The sequence below is a fragment of the Heterocephalus glaber genome, unplaced genomic scaffold (genome assembly GCF_053883595.1).
Source record: "Heterocephalus glaber isolate CG9 unplaced genomic scaffold, H.glaber_assembly_v1.0 deba00001761, whole genome shotgun sequence".
NCBI lineage: Eukaryota > Metazoa > Chordata > Mammalia > Rodentia > Bathyergidae > Heterocephalus > Heterocephalus glaber.
This window is the reverse complement of record NW_028258458.1, coordinates 4,198,416-4,209,185: the sequence shown is the minus strand read 5'-3', so window position 1 is coordinate 4,209,185 and position 10,770 is coordinate 4,198,416.

Genomic DNA, 10,770 nt, shown 5'->3' with positions numbered 1-10,770 from the left:
AGTAGTGGTGAGAATAGGTACCCTTGTCTCATTCCTTATTTTATAGGAAAAGTTTTCAGGTTTTCCCTGTTTAGTGTGGTTTTTGGCTGTGGGTTTCTCAAACATGGTTGTTATCAATTTAAGGTAACATATCTCTATGCTTATTTTTTCATAGTACTTCTCATGAAGGGATGTTGAATTTTGTCATATGCTTTTTCTGCATCTATTGAGGTATTCGTGTGATTTTTATCCTTTGCTCTACATACACAGTATGGCATTCATTGATTTATGTATGTTGAACCACCTTTGCATTCATGGGGTGAAAGCAACTTAGTAATGCTTATACAATCTCTTCAATGTGTCGTGGAGATTCATTTGCAAGAATCTTATTGAAGATTTTTGTGTTCATGTGCATCATGAATATTGGTCTTGAGTTCTTATCTGGTTTTCATATTAGGTTAATTCTGGCTTCATAGAATGAATTTGGAAGCCTAACATTTCTACCTTTTATTTCATGTAAAATGGATCTTTAAGGATCTGGTAAAATTCAGCAAGAAATTCATCATCTTAAGATTTTTTTGTTGTTGTTAGAATAGCTTTTACTACTTCACTCTCATAGCTTTTTATTGTTCTGTTTCAATTTTTATAACTTCTTGCTTCAGCTTTTCTGCAGATAGGTCATACATGCCTAGGAATTTATTCATTTCTTCTAGATTTACCAATTTATTAGAATATATTTTTACAAAATAGTTCCTAGTAATCTTGTGAATATCAGTGGTGTCTCTTGAGGTTTCATCTTTGTCACCTCTACTTTACTAATCAGGGCCTCCTTGATCCTTCTTTTCATAAATTTCTCTGTTTATTATCCGGCTTATGTTTTCAAAAAATCAATCTTTGAGTCATCCATCCTTCATGTTGTTTTCATAGTCTTGATAATTACCATCAGCTCCGATCTTTCCTACCTTTTTCATTTCACTGGTTTGGGGTTTTGCTTGTTCTTGTGTGTGTAGGACCTTGAGACACATCATTTTGCTATTTCTTTGGGGTCACTGTGTTTTCCAAATGTTGGCACTCATAGCTATAAACTTGCCTCTTAGTACTGCTTTCATTATGTCCCATAGATTTCAATGTGCTTGGTTTCCATTATCATTTGATCTTGAAAATTGTTCAATTTCCCACCTGATTTTTCCAGTGACCTACTGATCTTCTAAAAGTGTACTTTTTCAGTCTTCATGTGTTTGTATAGTTTGTATGACTTCTTTTGCTGCTTATTTCTGCTATTATTCCACTGGGATTACTTCTCTTTTCTCTACTCTTGGAGCCATGGCTGGCCAGTGTCTGTCTACTGTTGCATTTACGCTGAATGCAGGGTCTCAGCAGAGTAGAGGCAGTTGGGTGCCCAGGGTCTGTGATGGGCCAAGAAGCTGTCAGTGACCAGCCTTCTGCTATTGTCCACAGCAGTGCTCCCAGATGAGACTTCCTCCCTCCTCTGGCAAAACCTCCTGTGGCTGAGTTCTTTGCTCTCACAATTATCAAACTGTCCTGTTTGTTGCTTCCTGCTTATGGTGGCAGAGGAAAGGGCTGCATTTTAATCTGTCTGCCTGAACATGATCACAGTCAGCTGGTTTTCAGACCTTCTGGCTGTCATCTGAGACTTTCCGAGCCTGGAGTCTGGCTTCCCCTGATCTAGTTGCTGATGTATTTCACCCTGCCCCATGACTTTAGTTTTTCTGTGTCACAATCACCATTCCCCTGGGCCCGAGGTAACTATAAGGGATGGTGCCTCCCTGGAGAGAAGCAGCTGTGCCACAGACAGAAAAGAGGGAGTTTCTGTTCTCCCACACCTACCAAGTCAGAGAAAGTTCCTCAGAGTGGCTCCCCTTTCCAGTTCTGCCTAACCCACCCTCTGCTTGTTCTACTGAAGCAGGTAGATGGGGTGCTTATGAGCTGGCTCCTCACCCCAACACTAAGTGCCAGGAATTACCTCTCCTACCCTTGGTCACCAGGCTGAACCCAGGTCACATTTCTGCTAGTGCTTTATTCCTGTCTGGTTACAAACTCAGCCCTCACTAGAGTGTGCTGAGGTTTTCCCTTCCCATCCCCCAGAAAGGAGGTTCCCATTCCCAATCAGCTGTGTGCCGTTAGCACTGGTTTACATATGTATCCAAAGGCTGGAATTCCTAGGTTTCACCAAGTTGCTTGGTCACTCATATTGCAATCCAGAAACTTTCTATGGTTTTCCTATCTACTCATAGAGCTGAACACCTGTTGGTTTGGATGAATATCCTGACCCATCCTGTGAATGCTGTCTGACTCTCATTCTGATACACGAGTTCTATTCTTTTTGATGTTTAAAACTCACCTACATCTCTATGTTAAATTTTTTGCTCTGGTCATATTTTCTTTTCTCATTTATTTATACTGTTTATATTTTTTGAGCATGGGATCACTTTCTTAAAACAGTTATATCAAATTTCTGTCAATAGATTCATAGTTGCTTTAGGGCCAGTTATTGGCACCTGGTTTTGGTATTTCATTACATCTTGTCACCTGAGTATTCTTGGCCTTCCTGGTCATGTGTCAAAGTCTGTAGTTTGAAGGAATAGGTCCCTATTCAGGTCTTTACAGCATGGCTTGCTCATGGAATGGCTTTTAGCAGGAAGCTTCACTACAGATTTGGGAGACGTTTTCCAGACCATTCTTACAGCCCATGGCCATGGCAGCGTTAGAGGAAGCCATGAGCCCAGGTCCACCACGGTGGACATGGATATAAACTGGTGTCCTATACCTCCCAGGTTGGTGCTGGTGCAGTGCTGTCTCCAATGCTAATGGTTACTGAGGCTTTCACAGCTCTTGGGATGCTACATGTCTGCAGCCACTGACAACTGCCTGTCGGTGAGGTTATACTGAAATGCAAGACACTTGCAGTTGCAGTGCTGATGGGAGCCAGAAGCTGAGTTGTCTCACAAGCTCCTCCCAAGTGTGGTACAGCTCTGTAGACCCGGAACAGGATACTGACCTGCAGTCAGAGTGCAAGGAAGTTTACCTGGTGCTGATTTTCCTTCATGGGATCAATGCTGGAGTCCAAGGAAAATCCGCTTCTTTTCCTCTTTCTTCCAAGTGGATGGCATTTGATCACCTTTCCATACTCTGCTGCAAAAGATTGGGGGATAGCAATATTGGTAATGTAAACCTGTCTTTCCTACAATCCTCACTACATATTACTATTCAATAACTAGGTACTGGGATCTCTCACCTGGTTTCCTTGGCTCTTGTGAAGATCTTTTTAAAAAATCTAGATATATGTTCTTTATTTATAAATACTTAGATTAATAGCATTTTGTTCCATTCAATCCAGTCTGAGTAATCCTTCTGTAATGAAAACAGTAAGACCCAGTGTAACTAACTTTGGGAACCAGGGTATTGCACCTAAATAAGACAAAGTCTTCAGTTTGTGATTGCTACCTTATATCCCAACAGGTGGTGTTTTTGTTTTGCTTTGTAACTATATACACATATTTGGGCAAAGCCTTACTGATGCAACAGTATAAGCTAAGTGGATCAATGTAAGTCTTTACAGAATATAACAATCTTTTCCAGGAATCTTATTTTTTTTTTAAGTTAAACAAAGACAAAAGTAAAGGTGAGTTCACAAACAAAATCCTATTTTCTGAACATTCCAGTTTTCATTTTTATTTTACTTTGACTATACAACACTCTGGAACTACCACATGTTTATAACCCAGAAGATGTAATTTTACTTTAGCATTGTTAGGGTTTTTTCAATGTGTAAACACAGGAGTTGAACTGAGTGTACTTTATGAGGTACACTCAGGTTTACCTATCCTACTCTTCAAATAACTTCTCAGTTCCCACCCACTGAACCATGCTCTCAAGGAGAAAGCAACAGTGTTGGGAGCAATTCTACATAATTTTGGGGAAAAATCATTTGATTAGGCCAGCTATGGCATGTCGGGACATAACTCCATTTTGGCCCCTGATCACAGCTAAGACCTCAATGGTCCCATGATGCTGTGATGCTCCAGGGCAGGATTACACCAGCTGGAGACATCCTGGGAGGAACAAAATCTTCATCTGCATAGTTCCTCATTGTTTTAGGATTTCTGCTGCCCTGTGTCATCTGTTACGTTTCTCCCAATGTACTGAAGTCTCTGTCTGAGTCACTTGTTAACATTTGTTTCTCCCCATGTACTGAACAAAGGTATGGTTGCTGCCCAGAGCAGCACACTGATCAGGCCCAAAACTCATCTTCTCAAAGTCTTATTTTTTCTACCTTTCCTGTATAATAAGTTAATTTGCCTCATGTTGCCGTGGCTCACAGGAGACTAGCACTTACTGCAGGGGTTCTAGTAACATCCCTTTTCCCTGCTCCCTACACAACAGAAATGAAGAACTTAGTAAAACAAATATTTGTTGTTTAAAGAAGATTGTTTCTCTTGCAATGCATATTTTTCCAGTGGCCAAAGCACCTAGTGCAAAGTAATAACTTACATTTTATCAGCACAAACACTGAAACATCATTAGAAACACTTTCCTTTTACAAAACAATTTATGCCACCATGATATAAAATAGGCCCTCAGACCAACACAAGGGAGAACTCATATACTGGTGATGTAACTATCACAAGGACAATCAAGGGGGAAAAACATCTAGATTTACCATGCAGTAGAAATTTATGTTCTACTTGCCTTTGATAGCCAGATCACATGTAGTTGTTGAGCAGTTTAGTATTGTCAAGAGTCATTCTACATAAATTTTGGGGAAAATTCATTTCATAATTAAAGTATGACTATAGCTATCTGAAGGCCAATGTCACCTTGCCCACAAGCCAGCTGTGGCAGAAAAATAACTCCCATCTTTGCCTCAGGTCACAAGTTGAGGCCTCAATGGTACTGTGATACTGTGATGCTCGAGGGTAAGAGTACATCAGCTGAAAACGTGCTGGTTCTTTGAGAACTGAGTAGTAATAAAAAAAAGAGAAAGGTCTCACTGGGGGAAGGTCAAGTTCTTCATTAGCCTGCTATCTTGTCCCACCTAGTGTTGTGAGAATGCTTTCCTTACTGCCCTCATCAATATGAGATCCTCAGCATCAACACATGATCACCAAGGCCTCCTAAATCACCGATACTCCAATTATTGCATACCCAATAAATAATGGCTAGCTCAGAGTGTCTTTGTCTTTGCCCACTCTGAGGCACTGACCTCCTAGCCCTCATGTACTTTGAGATTACTCAAGTCTCTATTTTAGTTTTTTTTTAGCCCTCACCATCCCCCTTTCTAGGCAGTTGGAATATTGCTCACCCTCCAATATGCATTGTGTTAAACTTCTTTTACAAGAGTTATTTTTTCTTTCTTTTTAAATTAAACTGAATGAGATGTACAGAAGACAACAAAGCAGTAAAAAGTACTGCTTCCAACAGACAGGGGTGAAAGAGGCCCCTTGGAGCCACAGCCTGCTCTCTGGAGCTGGGGCTCCCTTGTGAGCCACCGCCCTGCAGGGCTGAGGGTTTGTGTTGTACTCAGACTCAGCAGCATTTGGATCCAGGCTTCTATCCTGGACATTCTGGTGGATTTTCTTGGCAGCCTCCAGGAAAGCATCCTCTGCGTTCTGTCCCAGTCTTGTACTTGCTTGAAGGAATGATAAGCCATTTTCTTCAGTGAACTGTTTGGCTTTTTCACATGTAAAATCACTCTGTCCCTCTGAATCTGCTTTACTTCCTGGAACTGTTAGTTTTTGGATTGGTGAGACTCCTCTTATCTGTCAACCAGCTGCTTGAATGGCCATGTCCTAGTGACACTCCACACCACCCATACGCACCTGCGGCCCCTCTGCAGGGCCTTCGTGGAATAGCTCCAAACCACTCCTGTCCTGCTGCATCTTTCATCTGCAATGTTTCTGGCCACTGCCTTCAATAATTCTTGCACCAAATTCAACACGAAACTGTGAGGGCGATGAGCCATACATTTTTCTGTACAGTGGTGAAGCAAGCAAGATTTTCCTACTCCATGCCCCTAGTAGTGACATATTTCAGATGTAAGAGTAGTTGTATGGTGCAGTTGCTGTGGTGACATTGGAGGGCTGCTGGTAGCTGGGCAGCTTTTTGGGCAGAGGCGGTGTCAGGACCAGGAAGAGAAGGGCGGGCATGATGGGAGAGGGCATGTCAGCTCCTCCCTCCAACCCCAGGAGCCCATTACCATCAACTTCCAATTGTCAAAACCTCTTGGCTTCTTTTGGGGCCTACACATCATTTTTCATCAAATGCAAACTATTTACCACCCTTTCTTTATGAAGCAATCTTCTTTTGGACCTTGGGACATGACTCTCCATCATTTTTCTCTGTATACTATGGTGGTTTCATTTCAGCTTCTTCTGATCCTGTTCTAATCTCTTTACAAGGGGTTGTTCTCAAGGTCCTCGATTTCATTTTTTCATTCTATTTTTATTTGATGGTAACTGTAAGTCAGAGAGAGGGAGAGAGAGAGAGAGGGACCTCATATTCCCTTTCCCTCATTTCATACAATGCCACAATTGGGGTTCTGTTACCCTCTTCATGGCTACATTCACAACATTCCTGCCTCAGCCAGCACCTCTGGCAACCACCTGTCTCCCCATTTCTATGTTCTTGTCATTTTGAGAATGTGAATACTATGATAAATCATAAATGTAATCATACTGTATTCATCTGTTTCCCATTGATATAACAAAATAATAGAAGCTGTGCATTTGTAAAAAGAAGAGTTTAACTCACTGTCCTGGAGGTTGAAAGCCCTACATTAGTCATCTCATCTTGTCCAGCTTCTGGGCAGGGGTCCCTGGCTACATCACATCATGGCAGGTGTCACCATAGTGGGACCATCAATAAGAGGGAGGGGCCCAATAGACCATGTCATCTGCTCACTCCACAGACCAAACAGGAGACAAGTGGTGAACATGGGAAATGAACCGATGCAGTGTGGCCATCCTAGGAAGAAATGGGGGCAGTCTCAAGCCCTGTCTCCGAGGCACTAACCACAGTGTTGGGTTAGAAAGGGAAGGAACAGAAAGGGAGGCAGATGCTTGCGCAGCGCTGCAGTCTTGCTCAAACTGTGGCCTGGTGGGTGATCATCCAGGTCTAGCTCTGTGAATCCTGATAGTGCCTATGGGACTCATTCTTCCTGGAACTTAATATAAGATGGGGAGAAGAGGTTCTAGGGGCACAACAGGCTTACTAAGGACTACCGGGTCCTCCTTCAGATTTAGGGCAATGACTGTGTAGCTGTTCCTTGTGCTCTTGGTGAAAGAATTCAGTTAAGACACAGAAGAGCACTCTGCAAGCGAAAGCAGAATTTCTCGCATGAAGAAACTGTATGTGGTAAAATACGCCCAGAAGGCAGAGCCAAGAAGTCAGCTCTCCCGAGCAAGATTCATTTTGTGATTTTTATTAGGGTGTTTTCCCTTTTCAGGCCCATTCAACTCTCTTCTGAGTCCTTTCAAATGTCAATCAGATAAGGAAAAGACCTTCACATAAGCTCGTTTGAGGTCTGGTAAAACCTTGGCAGAGTCTGTTTGGCATCAGGGCACATCAATTGGGTACTTTTGAACTGATCCTGCCCTGGGGAATGTCCCTGGGTTAAGGTCTTACACCAGTACGGGCAGATCTTAAAGTGTTACTTTATTCCTTTTTTAAAAGTTCTGTGGGGGAGGCCATGGCAACCAGGAATGCTGAATGTCCCGTTTAAGAATAAATGACCCTGAGTTTTGGCCAACCATGAAGTTCAGATGTGTACAGTTCCTGACCTGAGATTTCGTGGTGCCATGTAGAAACCTTTTTTTGGATCTGAGACCTAACACATGACTATAAATCCATTATACACTGAGATCTTCGTTTACATATAACTGGCACTGCAATTTTTTTAAAAAATTTGTTTACAAAAATAGATGTCAAGTCAGATGTGGCCTATGGGTTGTGGTTTGCTGATGTCTGGTCTATAAATTTTTGGTGTTTTTTTTTTTAAGACAGGGTCTTGCTATATAGTCCTGGAACTCATGGCAATCCTCCTGCCTCTGCATCTCAAGTGCTGGTATTACAGACATGCACCACCATGTCTGGCCTGCATGTTGGTCTTATTCCTTTATTGTGGGAAATTGTAGAATTTAGTTATCTAGTTGTAAGAATATGATCACAAGAAGTTTGTTAACTGAGAAAATTAAGAAGTTGTTTCTGGGAATTTCCACAAGTCTGTTTGTTAAAAGAATTCCAGGAAACTTTAAGAGATGTTGTAAAGGTTTTACAGGAGAAAAACAGGTTTTCCTAGTTTTCTTAGTAACCATTGTCTGGGGTCAGAGGACCATGACCCAGTGACTCTACGGGTGGTGAGATACAATTCACTATGTACATCTGTGATGTTTGCGGTGGGCTGGTGGGCTTGACTTCTGCTGAGGTCGCCCTGCTTTCTTGATACCGTCTGGTAAGAAGAGGGCTGCGGTGCAGTCTTAGATGTACAGATCAGTGAATGGAAAGAAGGGACATGTAAATTCGCCTGTAGCTTTTATGAGTCACTTAGAGTCACTTGTTATCACCAGATGTTAAAACCAAAAAGACAATAGCCAGAATGACTAAGCTGTTTTCCTACATGTATAAAAGCCTTACTTCTTTCCTTTGTGATTGTCAAACAGTGTCAGGAGAATAAACTGCTGTTCGTCCCCCAGGCTGTCTCCTTTTTTCTTTAAAGGTCAGTGCTCTCCGGGGTCTCCAGTCTCCCTCTAGAGAGACCACTGACACTTTATCTCTCAGACTTGCTAATTTCTAACACCTGGAGACTTCTAGGCATTGTTAATGCAGTATGGAGCAGGAAGGTGCAAAAGCTTAGAGATGACAATCTATTGACTATGATGTCCCTATCAATCTTGAAAATATTTTGGTGTTTTCTACCTTGGTGTCTTCTACCTTGAAGGAGGAGGAGGGTGATCAAGTAAATTTTGAGGCTAAGACAACCTCAGTGCTCTCAGCTTCCAGAGCTGAGCAAGATTCTGATCTAAAGTTTTATCCAGCAAAAGGAAACAGATCCAATATGAAGCCAAAGATGCCAAGTTTTCATCCTCTTTTGGTTACCATTGGACATCTGCAGGCCCAAGTGAAGAGTAAGTACTTTTTTTTTGTACTGGGGATCGAACTCGGGACTTTGGGCTTGTGAGGCAGGTGGCAGAACCACTGAGCTAAATCCCCGGACTGAGTCAGTACTCTTAGTGAAAGTAGCCTTTAAGTACCTGTTACAATCACGTGTCATGTTTTCATTTTCTTTGTAAGAAGTGTATAGTCTGAATAGACCTTTCCAGAATTTGCACTGTCTTCCACATGTACAGATAAATGAGCAAGGTCTAAGTCAAATTTAAGCAGCATATCAAGAACTGTTTTATATTTCCCAAGCTTTCATTAAATGTTCGTACAAATCAGGAAGATCTTGCTCTTCTTGTCACCGATTTGACCCATTGCTGGATATACTGTAGAGCAAGGTTCTATGTCCTGTGACAGAATCAGCTTTGGCCTGTGAGGAGCCAGGGCATGGGTGAGAATTTCCTTTTTTCTTTTTCTCCCAGAGTCAGGAAATGAAATAATCAAGGGAGGCATAAATAATATGTGTGCTTTTGTAGTGTAATGTCCAGTGCTGCTGTCAGCTGAGCAATGGTGTTATTGTGAAAGATGAAGAAACCTCTGCTTGATTCCAAAGTCCAATCCAAACAGCCTTGCAAGCTGCGCTGTCCCCATGATCTTCCAAACCCAAGTTCATCTTGCATGTTGTGCAGAGCACTGTTTCCCAAATCTAGTTGTACACAATTTCCCATCTGTCATTAATGTGAAGCAGTTGCTTTGACCTCAGTGGTGCCTGCGCCATGCTGGCATCCATATCATAATCATACTCTCATTATCTTAAACAACATGGTCATAATATCCACCATGGCAATAATTAAACCAGCACTGTCTAGGCACAACAGTTCATCTCCAGGCACAGCAGAGATGGGCTGGCACACACCTCTCCAGGACTATTGACACCACACATTTCCATCACAGATGGGGCCAAGTGACACCATGCAGCCCTGTACTGTGGACCAAAAGGCACAGCGGCCTCATCACTGTCCAGGGACAGTGGTGACAGCAACTGGGAGTTGGGTAAACTAAGCAACATGCAGTGGCACTCAATTACTATTTGCCTGAGGAGCACGAGAATGGAGGGGACAGAAATTTCTTGTTTTCTTCAACCTTCACTCCAGCTGTAGGGTAGGTTTCCAGGAGGTGGGAGTTGGGACACTGGCCAGAGCCTCAGCACCAGGAGGATCTGATGGGCAAGCTGCCCCCACCACTTGCTGTCACTTCAAAACCAGTGTGTGTGGTACCCACACAGCATGGCCTTCATCCCAAGCACACAATCCCAAAGAAATCCCCAATCCTGAACTCTAATCCCTAACCCTATATCCTAACCCAACCCTATCCTAAAACCTACATTCTAACTTTAACTGTAAGCCTACTGTAACCCTAACAGCTAGCCCTAACCCTAGTCCAGTCCTAATCCTACCCTACCTCTGACCCTAACCCATGTCTATCTCCAACCCTGTCTTCTGCCCCTAACCCTAAACCCTATCTATACCCTATCCCAAGTCCTACCCCTAACAACCTTAACCCTACCTCTACTCCTAACCCCACACCCCTACACCTAAACCCTAACCCTAACCTCCAAACCCTTCCCTGACAGTGAACTTAACCCAACCCTGGCCTTGACCCTACCCCTAATTC